General features: G+C 42.4%; 1 protein-coding gene across 10 annotated transcripts in view; it reads left to right on the forward strand.

Annotated features, from left to right (window-relative positions):
* Veph1 (ventricular zone expressed PH domain containing 1) overlaps nt 1–14,204 on the forward strand; it is a 251,575-nt gene that overhangs the window by 128,650 nt on the left and 108,721 nt on the right. The gene's annotated exons all lie outside the window — the stretch shown is intronic.

Below are 14,204 nucleotides of genomic sequence, written 5' to 3' on the forward strand. Positions count from 1 at the left end.
GTCATCAGGGGATATCAGGGTAAGGGCTTGTGAGTGGGTGTGAGCTGGCCAGGAAACACCAGGTAGAGTAGACCAGGACCTGGGGCCATACCTCCCTCAGAAGCACAATCAATAACTCCATGGTGGTTCATTTTGTTCTGCAGATGATCTATGTATCTAACACATACGTTGGGGATAATAGAGCGAGGGGCATTTCCATTGACTAGTTATGTGTTTAAGTTCAACCTAAAGTGTGAAAGTTTTTCTACAGTGAGTTTTAACCCACAGAAGGTGGAAGAAACCTTTCAGAGTTACTGCACGCCCTGGGTGATCAAAAGCACACTTTCCTATGGCCTTGAGTCATTTGAGGAGTTAAAATTAGTCTTAAAAGTCAACTAAGTGACTTGTATTTTTTTTTTCCAAAATATTGAGCGAATTCATCCTTTTTTTTTAATTTTTAATTTTTTTTATTAGTTGTTTACAACATTATAAAGCTCTTGACATATCATATTTCATACATTAGATTGAAGTGGGTTATGAACTCCCAATTTTACCCCAAATGCAGATTGCAGAATCACGTCGGTTATACATCCACAATTTTACATAATGCCCAATTAGTAATTCGAATCCATCCTCTTAAAGGGAAAAGTGGAATGTTTTCTTTTGATGGTGATGTTTTCCTTCAGGGATGACCTGGAACTGAGTGTGTATTGTTTCAAGTTGATAGTTTGGAATTCATTCATGCTTCTGCAATTTCCTGGGAAATTCCTTGCACAGGGATATGTGTGAGGGATGGAAGATTTATATGACTCACTGCTAATATATCCACCAAGAAAGGACCCTGCTGATTGCAGGGGACAGGTTGTTATTGTTTCAGAGATTGTGTAAACCACTCAGCAGTCACCAGCAGCCATCTGGCTGATACAGTTTTGCTGGCTGTTCTAAGGTCATTTGGTACAACGATATTGCATTTCTGTCCTTAAAAAAATTACAGAACAAAAAAATCAGGCTTAGAAATGTTTATGCTAAACAATAGAAAAGAAACCTACTTGACCTTTTTTTCATGACTTATGCAAAGGAATCAAGAAACAAAAGGAAAAAAGTATAAAAACCACTTCTACAACATTTCAATTTAAACCAATAGCCAGCAGAAAATGATAACACAGAAGAATAATTTTGAATCTGGATTCCTAAGCCCATTCCATAAGAATGTAGGGGAAAAAATAAAAGCTTTTAAAGAAATTCGTTGGGCATTAGTTTAATTCATATGAAAAAACTGATATTTGATTTTTTGATCTATAAAAACATCAATTTTGTATGTTTCAACCTAATACTTCAGTAATAAATGATGTTGAAAGACTAGGAACCTCATGGGTCTCCATAGCAGAATTCAGTATGATGTGGACCAAGGCCACAAATAGCTTTCTTAACCCCAGTCAGCCATCTGTTGTTGCCTGATATTGATCGAGCTGGGGACAGACAGTGAGTCAGTGCAAATCCATCATCATGCTTGGAGAGGATGTCAAGCCCCAGGCCTCACTGAGCTGGGGGCAGCAATAGAATTTGGGGTTATGAAAGAGCCTGTGTTTCCCAGGTCAGAACCCCAGTTCTGAGCCTGCGGGGGAGGCTGTGGGTGCAGGTCACCGACCATTGAGAGTCAGGTGTTCATAAACAAACCATGGGCTAATGATATATTTACATGGGAAACCGGAAGAATTGAGTTCATCTGTCATTGGCATTTGAATTATTAGTATTCACTTATGTGAACAAAATATTTTCTAAAAAATCCACATGATATTAAAATAAGTCTTTGAAAATCTGGCCCATTGCGGAGTTCTATAAAGGGTGATATAAAATCTTATAAGAACCCATCCATGTTACTTTGGTTTGCTTTGAAGTATTTCTTGATGGGGTGAAAATACATCCCATCTGTTCAGGGGATCAGCAAGCCTCACTTGCATAAGCTGACTTTTAAGCTAGGAAGCTGGTCCTTGTTCTAATCCAGTCATGTGAACTGATTTTTCTTAAAATAAGATACAATTTGTTAAAAATATCAAGAACTGTTTTCATGCTTAATTATAAATGAAGCTCCCATTTTGAAAATTGGTGTGTGTTTGAGTCCCCGTCAGTTCTGGGATGGCAAAGGGGCATTGCCCACCTGGTCCCTGCATCCTGTGGTACAGCTGATCTGATCTGGGGATGATCACGTTGCTTGTCCACTTAATGGTTCCAGAGAGGTTTATTTTTTAATGTATTAATTTAATCGCAGAATTAAGATCAGTTTTCTATGAAGAAAGTTACAAAATTTGAAGCCAGAGAAGAATCTGACAGCTTTCTCACAGAATTTTAGAGGGGAAAAATAGCCAATAAAAAGAAGTTATAATTTCCCCAGAGCCCCGTTTCTTTGAGGCGATCCACTGGGCCCTTTTTGAATGACACTCAATTGGGGAAATTTTTTCCAGAAAAGTCTTCTTGGTGCTTTGGAGCTTTTCTCAGATTAGATTACTCCCTAGTTCCCATTTCTCTGAAGAGCAGGTTTTAGTTAAAGGGGGTAAGATATCATGGTGCAGAGTTTTCTTTGCTTATTTGTTCAAAGAAAACCAAACTTTATTTTCAATTTTAAGAAGGAACTTTTGAAAGTATAACTAATGGGTAATAAAGTTATCTGATGTCCTGTATTGGAACTCTGTGATGCGTTAAGTTGTGGATTTAAATGCATTCCATCCTTATCAGTGATTTGTGGTCAGTGCCTGACCCTGCACCTACTCTTGCCTGGGACCCCAGAGGGCAGTAATCTGATGTTAACTCATTAGAGGAATTTGTAGAGTTCTTTTCAAAAGGATCTGGAGAGCTCTATTAGCCATGGCAACTGGATGTCTCTCATAGGCCACTGCAGATGCCTGGCACCTGAATATGTGTGGTAGGAAAAAACAGAGAGGGAAGCTCATTGTAAGTCACCTGATACGTACCTACGGTGAGCTGAACACCTAGGACACATCCCAAAATCAAGTTGGTGAGCACAGGTACACTCAGGCACCCTGTGTGAAAATCACACCCTGTGTGAATTTCCTCCTCCAGCTCATGCAAGAAGGCATCAAAACCTTGAAGTGGTCAGTTCTTCTAAAGCAGTATCTGCCTTGACTATGCCTCTGCTCCCTAAAGGGACCTTGCTAACAGAGGGTGAGAGGCCAAAGGAAATACAGAAATGGAACAGAAGTGTAAAGGGGTGTGTTCTAAGATGTCTTACCCTGAAGATAGCCACACTGAAAGAAGGAGAAGGAGGGCCTTGCCAGAACAGGGTGGATTGCCGTGCCGTACTTCATATTCTTAGCACACTCTTCTAAATGCATTAAAATTAAAACTCTTGTGGTGAGATGCTCTCCTATCTGGAGTCAGTATTTTTATCCACTGTAAGAAGCTCACACTCACAGATTGATGTCAGTCATTCCTTGTTCTCGTCCGCTCCCCAGCACATGTGGTCCCCAGCTACTGAGGTCCCTGTTGCCACAGACTGTGGCCCAGTGAAGTGAAGTTTCCATTTCCTTCCACGACGAGATATAGCACAGGCCCCAGGGAACCAAAATGGCCATGGTCTCTGCTCCCAGCACCGGGAGGCTCAGGCAGAAGAATCCCAAGTTCAAGAACAGGCTCAGCAACTGAGCTAGGCCCTAAGCAATTTAGTGAGATCATGTCTCAAAATCAAAAAATAAAGCAGTCTGAGGAGGTAGATCAGTGGTTAAGTGCTCCTGGGTTCAATCCCTGGTACAAAAGGGGGGGAAAAAAAGCAGTTGCAAAAGCTGGTATCTCAGAAGCTCTGAGCATGTGGTTCCATTTCTCAATTATAAGCTTAAGTAGAAATGACTTTTTCACAGATAATCACTTAAGTTTTGATGTTTGAAAAAACACTAATCTAGGAAGTGATTTCTCCCCTGCATTGGTAGTGACAGTAGCAGGTGATTGTGTCCCCCAAAAGACTCCAGGGTCTCAAGGCCCAAGGGCCTTGTCTTCAGTTCCTCTGGCACCTGCACACACAGGCGCTGGCGGAGGTGGACAGGCAAGGCTCCACCTGGCCCCTGAAGGGCCCTGCCTCCTCAAAACTAAGGACTTGGTAAGTGAAGGCTCTTTATTATATCCTCTAGATGTGCTTTGGAGACCTATTTGTGATGATGGAAGTTGTGTCATGCTCATTTACATGCTGAGAATCTGATGTGACTCAGGCACTGTGCTGTGGGCCAGGGGGTGGCTGTCCACAAAGTAGCATGGTCTCTGCTTTCATGGAGCTGACCTGGTGGAGCAAGGCATGAGTCACCACAGCACAAGATGCGTAGTTACAAAGATCAGTTATCCACAGGGCTGGGGTGCGGTTCCATGAGGGCATATCCCATGAGGGCATATCCCATGGAATCTGACCTACACATGGCAGTCAGGGAGAACAGACCTTCCCCAGAGCAGGGGCATGAATCATAAGGAGAGGTATAGGGCAGAACCCTAGGTCAGAGAAGAGCCTTGCACAGGTCCCATAAATAGGAAGGGCACAGCGCATCCAGGAACTGAAAACTGGCCCCCAAGGAGCACTTGAAACTCATTCTGTGGGATGAGAAGAACCAAGAATGAGAGAAGAAAATGCACACCACAGTGTCAAATAGTGGAGGGGTTACAAGAGAGAACAGCCAGGGACAGAGGGATGGCGGGGGTGGGACTGCTGGCCAGGCGAGTAGCTGGTACCAAGACAATCTGGCAGTGAGGACCAGGATGAGGAGGGCCAAAAGGAACAGCAGGTACAAAGCCATGAGGCATGGCAGTGGACCTGACCCAGGTGGATGGGCTGGAGACAGTGACCCAGTGAGAAGTGTTCTGTCTGGTCCATTTCCAAGAAAAGCTCTCAACAGTGCTGGGGGCCCAACCTGCTCACCAGGGCTGGAAGCCTTCCTACAGAGACAGCTCCAACTAGAGAGGGAACATACAGAGACAGAAAACAAGAGTTTGGTTCTAGACACAGATTCTGAGATAACCATTCTCTCTTTTTTTAAAAAAAAAAAATATTTATTTTTTTAGTTTTAGGTGGACACATATCTTTATTTTATTTGTTTGTGGTGCTGAGAATCGAACCCAGTGCCTCACCCATGCTAGTCGGGCTACCACTTGAGCCACATCCCCAGCCCACCATTCTCCTTTTGAAGTGATAAACTTTATTTTTATTTAGATTCAGAGCAAAACTGCTGCAAAGCACAGAGAATTCCCATTTACGCTCTCTCCCCCCAACACAGACAAGCGCCCCCACCATCAATCTCCCCACACAGCAGACATTTGTCCAGCCAACAAAACTGCATCAGCACATCACTGTCACTCCAAGCTCACAGGCTACCTTGGGGTTCTCACCCGCCATCGTACCTCCTTTGGGGTTTGGTCAAAAGTGTCATGACGCATGTTCACTGTTGTAGTACCCAGAATGGTGTCACTGCCTAGAAATCTCTGTGTTCCGCCTCCCGACTGCTCACAGCCATCACTCATTCATTTTCCAAGGACTTTTGAGAGTCTAGACATGCCAGCACTCTTCTAGGTATTCGGGGAAACTCCAGTGATGAAAACAGACTCTTCACCCTGCTTCAGGGTGTGGAGAGACAGAATGATGTTAGAAATGGGTAGATGTTAAAAAGTATTAAGTGCTATGATCAAAGAAAAAGCCAGCAAAGAAGAGTGTGTGTGTGTGTGTGTGTGTGTGTGTGTGTGTGTGCATGTGTGTGTGTGAGAGAGAGAGAATGAGATTTGAACCAAGGAAAGTTCTAGAAGGACACACATTAAACTACTACCATTGTTTTTCTGCAAAAAAAAAAAATCAGGTTGGGGTGCAGGGCAAGAGAAGGAGAGAGGGAAGGGGACACCAGGAAACTTGTACACTTTAATGTCTACATTTTCTGCAAGGTTCGGAATTTCCTAATGGGAATAATTGGCTTCGGTCATAGAGATTCCGGCAATCTGAACCCAGGTGGTAACTCCACACTCCCCAGCATCCTGTCTAAATTGGATTCCAGACCCAGCTCTGCTGTAGGGCGATTCTGACTCCTTGAACGGTTACTTCATCTCCCTGGGCCACCACCTCCTCACCTTTCTCCCAAGAGTATTAAGGGTCTGTGGGTTTTCAAGCTGTGCTCCTTTCAAAGCCCGAGGGGGCCCTTCGAAGGAGCTCCAGGTGGTCCTTCTCCCTCCATCTCCTGCCTGCAGCACAGCAGCTCTGATCTAGCTGGCTCCTCCATGGACCTTCTGCATAGGTACTTACTCCAAGAATCCACAGGGCTTTTAAACTTTTTAAGACCTTGTGATTTGAATGCAATTAATTCTAAATATCATATGCCAGAGCTGGCATAAATATCAAACTATTATTACTTGGCCAAATTTTTCATCAGCCTCAAGCAATTTTACTGCTAATTTTATATCTCTAGTATAAAAATTTTTAAAACATATATATACACTCAACCCACCCCTGCAAACATTTCTTTCCTTTTAGTTTCCTGTCCTTCCCCAGACATTTGCATCCATCATTTTGCTCCCATTGGGAGGAAACTGGTGGGAGTATTCAATACCTTGGAGGCTTGTCTCACTATTTCCTTAGGTTCATTAATTAATACGTATCAAACTGCAAATAACCAGCCCTGACAAGCAAATTAATGCATGTGTCTGCCCTCACTCTTTCTATTCTAATAGTTTTGTTTACCTTGCTCAAGAGAAACCAATCTCATTTCAAACAGTGTATGAGGTGGCATACAAAATATATAACAAAATAAAATCAATGTGAGGGGAAAATAAACAGGGAAATGAAATGAATCCAGTAGTTGAGTTATTTTTCAGAAATTTATTCCTGAAAATTTTCACAGTTCTGAAATGTGGTTTGCAAACTTACTTCTGAGCATCCCAGTGGTCATAATAAAGAGGGAAATGATATCAGTTATGGAATTAATACTTAGGGTGCACTAATTATCCAGGGGATGGTGGAAAGAAAGTGATTTTGCTAAGTCAGTTTATTGAAAGAGGTGTTTACATGAGGCAACAAGTATCTAACTATTACATAAAACAACAGAGCAATGATTTTAAACCAGGGACAATCCCCCACCACCACCACCACCAGTTTGGTAATGTCTTGGGGTCAAAGGATGTCTGGCATCTTAGTGGGTAAAACCAGTGATGCTGCTAAATATCTTACAGTGCATAGAACTGACCTCCCCAAACAAGGAATTATCCAGCCCAAAATATCAGCAAAGGTTGAAAGACACAACAACAGAGCCTTGCTTCTCAAAGCATGGACCAGCAACAACATTCTGGTGCTTGTTAGAAACTCCATTTCTTAGGGCTTCCTTGACTTATTGAATCAGCATCTACAGCTTAACAAGATCCCCTGATGACTCATGGCACCTTAAAGTTTGAGATGCACTATGTACTGGAGGAGTGAGAAGTCCTACAGGATTCCAATTGTAAGGAAAGAATTTCCTTCTGCACAATAAATTCATGGTTTAATTTATTGACTCCTCATTTAATGATCACCTCTTTAACTGAGAAGATGATTTTTTTTCCTCAAGGACAATTGAAGATGCCAGTTTTGGTTATCTGTTGTGGGCACAGAATTTGTGTTCCAGTCACCTCTGACTCTTCCCACAGGATGTAGGCTTTGAGAAAAGGCAATTGGCTTAGAAGCCAGGGGATCCTTCTCCTGAGTCTCTGTTTGAATTTGTGTTGTGCATCCTTCTGACTTTTTATGAACATAGCAAGTATTTCCTCATGGAAGATAGTTTTAAAAATCTTGCCAGGCATGTTGGTGCATGCCCATAATGCCAGCAGCTCAGGAGGCTGAGGCAGGAGGATCACAAGTTCAAAGTCAGTCTCAGCAACATTGAGGCACTAAGCAACTCAGTGAGACCCTGTCTCTAAATAAAGTACAAAAATAGGGCTGAGGATGTGGTCAAGTGCCTCTGAGTACCATCCCCCCCCAAAAAAAATCTCAAAATATCTTGAATATCAACTGTGTCTCCAGTGGCATTTAGTTAAGTGTGTAAATGAGGTAGAAACATGGATTACCTTTCCCTTAAAATGTGCAAACAATTAAAATAGAGTGAGCACGTGTTGTAGGTGATACATGTTCCCCAGACTCCAAACACTGAAAGTGGTTAGAGTCCAGTGATAGGGTCAGCTCACCCACTGGTGTGGCTGGTTGGGCTCTTGCCCTTCCTTTTTATGGGCTCTGACATCCTTGTACTCTGGATTATCTTTTGGCTACTGAATCTGCATGATTTTTTTTCTGGGTTCATTTATAAATAATCTTGACTATACTTAAATATAATGTAAATGTGAAAATGAAGTCTAATCCTACATCCCTGTCATATCTTTCTATTGAATTTTTATTTTATGTTCAAATCAGTTCATAAATACAATTACACCATGGGTCTTTTTTTATTTGCTAATTTGCTTGTGTTTTTGTTTTTGTTTTTGTTTTGACAAAATCTTTAAACTTGTACCAATAGTTGAGTCTACTGTAAAAGAATCAAGACCAACATAGATATCGTCTTTATTCTTACAGTATTGATATTGTACAGCTGCTCAGTAATTCAAATGTCAAATGTACATCAAACACTTAGCATCTTTGTTATTATTTTTTGGAATTTCTTCATGTTTGACTTTGAATTCCTTGACCTAATGTATATTTTGAATTTGTGTGCAACAGGGAGAAGAATTACTCTATTTCTTTAAGTTATTCAGTAACCATAAAAATAAAGGGGTCTAATTGAGAATTTAAACCACTAAAATATGAGGAAATTCCCAAAGCAAAAAATTAAAATAGTATATTGCCATTATGTCTGAATACTTTAATGTAAATGATAATGCCCTAATGGAGAAGGAGACCCACCTAAATTCAAAACTGACTTTTTAAACATTTGGGGCTTAAGAGATTCCCAAATGCTCTTAGTCAAGCATTACTATTATTAATTTTTGAACTCAAGCACACATTTTTTAAGGAAATGTCATCCATGTGCTTCGAATTCACTTTCGCTTTATCAGTCCAGCTGGGAAGGCTCTCCTGACCCCCATGGAATGTTCTACTAATAACACAGACATCAGGGAACTGATGCACTGGTGCTAAGAAGAGGCTGTGCCCAGACTGATGGGCCTGTTCACTTCTGAAGGAAAAAGAATCTTTTCCAGTTTTGATCACAGTCCTTTCCATCCTTCTCAGAGATCAGAAAACAACAATAATAATAAAAAATAACTTGCCATGAAATGAGCTGTTGTGGGCAAGATTCATGCAGGGACACTGGACTCCTTCCTGTCAGAAAGACTGGCTTAAGAGTATCACTGCAATACAATATGAAGGGTGAGGTACAATAAGCCAGTTACAGAGTTGAGAAAAAATCCCCCTCTCTTTGTAAATCCAGATTGTACACCCCATCACCTGAGATCGTTTCTGTGGCAGTGCATTCTTTGAATCTCCAATAGTCATCTCCTCCCCCAGACAGAAGAGGCTGACAGTCTCCAGAGGGATGAGGGTCCAGAGACACAGGAGAGTAAGGGGAGTCCTGTGAAGGTGAGGTCCTGGTGAATGGCCAGTATCCATGAGAGTCCCAGCTGCCTCTCCCTGCTCTCCCAAGGCAGGGTCCAGCACTTGTCCCCAGCCCTGGAGCTGGACAGAATGCAAACCTTGGAACAGGGCAGAGACGGGTGCAGGCCTGAATCCAGCCTAGGTCAGGCCTTACGCCAGTATAGGCCTCCCAGGTTGCAAGTCACTGCCTTCACAGACGAATGACCTTCCCCAGACACCTTCTCATCCTACAGAAGTGGCTTCCTGGAGCCTCCCACTATCTGTACGGGGGTTCCCAAGCAGAAGCAAGCAAGCATGCAGGGTCTCCTCAGCCCCTGGGGACTCGACCAGGCCCAAGACGGATGTGAAGAGATCTGTTGGCCCTCAGGCAGGATTCAAGCTGTCACATTTAGGTTTCCAGCAGCCTTAGCTTCTGGGATTCTATCCCAACCCAGCTGTCTAACACCTACCCCTCGCATGCCTTGAGGGATACCTGCTGAGTGTCAGAGTCCCCCAGGGCCCAGCCAAAGGGGACTTCCTGACTACAGAAGCTACCATGTGAGTGGGCATGCCAGAGCTGTCAGGGTGGGGTCTGGACCTCCTCCCTCTGCAGGGCCTAGGGTTGGGCAGAGAGCAATGCTCAACAAGCCTGAGTTCAGTGCACGAAAGAGGGAAGGAGCCCTAGCCAATGTGCCTGTCACTGATGTGCAGCTTTGGACTTGCCACGGAATTAGTCTCTCTGTGGGCTCTGACGTTGCAGAAGACCTTTCCCTTGTGGTTAAGGCAATAGCCTGTGTAATCAGGAAAGGAAAAGTTAACTGCCTTGTGACGCACCAGGAAAGTGTGGGCATCCACAGAGCTGTCACAGAGAGATTGTATCTCAAGCTCAGCATGGAAAACAAAATGAAAACCAGGAAGATGAGGATATTAACCATTTGGGGGGAATATGTGCACGTACTCTTCTAATATTTCATATATTGAAGAAAACAGAATTCTTGGAAACTGAAGACAACTCAGCCATTTCTGAATAGATGAGCTTCATGATGGTTATTCATAGAAGTGGGAGACAGTGTAAGAGAGAGGCTGTAGGGTAGAGTGCATGGCTCCAGAGCTAGGGTGGGGGCAGAGGCCTCTGCTCAGAGTGCTCCCTGCATCCCATTAGCCTCTTCTGCAAGACAGCGAATGCACTCATACCTGAGGAGTCAATGCAGGAAGCACCAGAAAATACTGCTTCTAAAATCTCTCAGGGCTTTTACCCCTAAATTCAATCAATGCTCACGTCACAAGCCCTACCCCTCACTTGTTACACATGGTTTTTTATCTGTAAGAAAACATCAGGGAGGGGCGCTGTGTGACCTGTCCCCCTCTTTGCTGACCCACATCTAAGAAAGCTTGAGGTAGCGCAGGGGACTTGATAACGACTTCTCCAGGACAGTGCTGTGTGACGTGCTTCTCCAGAATGGGAGATAAATTGCCAATTTTTCTACAACCAATGATTTTCATGTACAGTTCTTAGTATTCTGAGTATTTTGACCTATGAGCCTGGCCTCACCTGAAATCATTTTATGAATGAAATAAATGAAATGATTCCATATCCTTAGAAGTCTACCCACTGGGATAATAACTGTCACAGGTTAATGGAATCTATTATAACAGTGTAGCCCAAGTCTGATCCATTTTTCTGGTGGAAACAAAATCCTAATGAAGGGATTTTCTTTTTACAGTTATGAAAGTATATCTGTTTACTGGAAAATAGATAAAGAGCTAAAGAAAATCATCTTTAATTCTACCATCTAACTACTGTTAGAAATCGTAGGTATGTCCTGCTAGGATTTTTTTTCCATGGTGGAAAATACTTTGGCAGTATGGTGAAGAACTGCTTTTCAAAGATGTTTAATGTTCAATCTTGGTGGTGAAAATTTCCATTTGAAAAACATGGAATAATTAGAAAGCACAATGTAAAGACCTAATGAGCCAACAATGAGCAATGTAGCTGCCTTTGCATCTTTAGCAGGGTGATCTTTGCAGTGGAACATTGTATTAAAGCACCAGAAACAAAAGCCTTGCTCAATGACATTTCCTTGACTTAATCTGCGAAGAAGTCAGATTTCTCTCATGCATATATTTATCTCCCTGCTAGAGAGGATACAACTTCACATCTAGATTGGTATCTCTTACCCATAGCATTCTCTTTGACACTGAAACTAAATAACTTAAAACTTTCAATGCTATTGAAATAAGTTTGAAATACAGAAAAATGTTTATATGATACCTTATCATATTATTCATCATTATTGGCATGCATTGTAGACCAGGTTTGGCAATCTTCTTATCTGTAAAAGGCCGGGTAGTAAATATTTTGGGGTAGAGAAAGGACATGAGAAATCTAGTGAGTTTGGCTGATTGAACTCACATATCTATCTCGATGTCACCAAAGTAGCACTTAATAGAGGATAGGAAGGGCAGCAGAATACAACAGACACTAGTATGGCAGTATGTAAAAAAGTGGATGTGTAACCGATGTGAATCTGCAATATGTATACGGGGTAAAAATGGGAGTTCATAATCTGCTTGAATCAAATGTATGAAATATGATATGTCAAGAGCTTTGTAATGTTTTGAACAACTAATAATAAAAAAAAATCTTCCTAAAAAAAAACAACAAAGTAGCACTTAAATAGTAATAAAGGAGTTAAAAGACATAAAGTTAGGAGAACGGAGGAGAAGACACTAGACAAAGTGTCAACACAGACAGAGTAAAGCAGATGCCAGTGCCTTCCTGAATATTGAATGAAAGAATACATAAATAATTTATTTAATCCTAATAAAACAGCTTGTAGTGTACTCGTAACTGTCCTCATTTTATGAATGAGAAAATGCGTTTGGAAAGCCCATTCCTTATGAAAGGTGAGATAGCCAGTAGGTGGCTGAGGAAGGACTTGACCGTGGATGCAGGACCGGCCACCACCTGTCCCACACTGCCTTTGTGGACGCATCCTCTCCCACCAATGTGCCTCTGCCCAAGCTGCTATGCCCCAGGCTGCATTCTTCTAGGCCCACCACTCATCAAAGCTGGATCAAGCTGATCTCCCCTGCTGGCTCCCAGGACTCTTCATTTAGAGCTTGACTTTGCACTGCTCATTTTTCTTCTATTCTTGTATTTCTAATATCTCTTTTTTAAATCATAAGACTCTCATGAGTATTTTTATGGTCTCAGAACCCGGCCAAATGCCCCATTTTGGGTAAATCTCTCAAGTATTTGCTAACAGAGGTGATGCTATTAGACCTTTCCCCGGTGCAGAAAAACAACTGTCATCAGGCCTCCTCCAGTTCAAGGGCTCCACCCACGTGGTTACAGTAGCTGGAGTACTCAGAGGGAACCTGCAACGTGTTTCAGGATTTGAGCTCTGACAATACCATCAAGTCCCTGCAATACCATCCTCAGAAGTTGCCTCAGACCCGGCTGAATCGGCCGTTCCTTATGCCCTCAGATTGACTTCCAAGTTCTTGGCCTACCCCTACCCCTACTGACCCACCAGTAGTTGCTTTCTATGCAATGACACCTCACTGAGCAGCCTTGAGTGAAACAAGATGCCTTCTCACTTTCTAATGTTAGCCGCACGATTATGAAATCAACCAAGAATAGTGGCTGGATGTTCCTGGGGAAGCCACGTTTGGTCAGGACTCGCTGAAGAAGACCAGCCTGATCTAGAGCTTCAAAGAGTTTGAGGTAGTAGCTACGCACTACGTGGAGCCCCGTGCACCCTGAACCCACCCACCCGACATAACCAGTGCTGGAAAAGACACACCCCTCTCCCTAGAGTGTTCCCCTGGGGCCATTGGGTGGCAGCCAGGCCAGAAGATCTGAATTCAAAACTGCTGCCAAATGGAGAGAGCATCGAAATGGATGAGTCACATGTAGACCATCTTAGGCTCGTCCTTCCTTCCTCAGAGGAAAAAAATGTAAACATTCCATTTTAGTGGAATTTAATAACAAAATTTCCTAAAATTCTCTGTCCCCCAATGTGGTGACCGTTATGCGTTTTGCAGAACTGCGAAGTAATTGGTAGCACATGGAATGGTACCTGCAGGGGACACAACTGGCCTGCCTTATTTGCCTCTGTACAACTTTGGTAAATCTCTGCCTGGTAGAGCCAAATGTTCATTTGTAACATATGGGCTTCCACGGACTCAGGGTGACCACAAAGAGACTCTGTATCATTGCCAAAAATCAACCACATTAGCACTGTGCAAAAAAAGTGTGCATTTGATTTGAAATTCATATAAATTCCAAAATCACTTTCAAGTTTACTAACTGTGCTAGCTCCTATGAAAATATCCCAGATTTATTTCTGATTGTGCTGATATTGACTCTTTTGTATCCTTACTGTTTGGACATCCAGCTTGTATTTGGTGAGCATCAAAGAATATCTGACGGAAATGTTGAATTCTTCCCAGTGATCTTCCCCCAAGGATTTTGTGATAGGATAAGTACAATATCAAGCTCCTCTTCCAAGAGTGGGGTCAGACTTACTGTTTTTCCAGTGGATACCAAAGATTCACTAGAGAAGCGAAAAACAGCAAAATATATTATTTAAAGATAAGTTCAAGTTAAGTATTTCCCAATTTGTATTTTCAATATACCTACTTTGGGGGATTCTGG

This window comes from Ictidomys tridecemlineatus, chromosome 3 (genome assembly GCF_052094955.1).
Source record: "Ictidomys tridecemlineatus isolate mIctTri1 chromosome 3, mIctTri1.hap1, whole genome shotgun sequence".
Taxonomy (NCBI): domain Eukaryota; kingdom Metazoa; phylum Chordata; class Mammalia; order Rodentia; family Sciuridae; genus Ictidomys; species Ictidomys tridecemlineatus.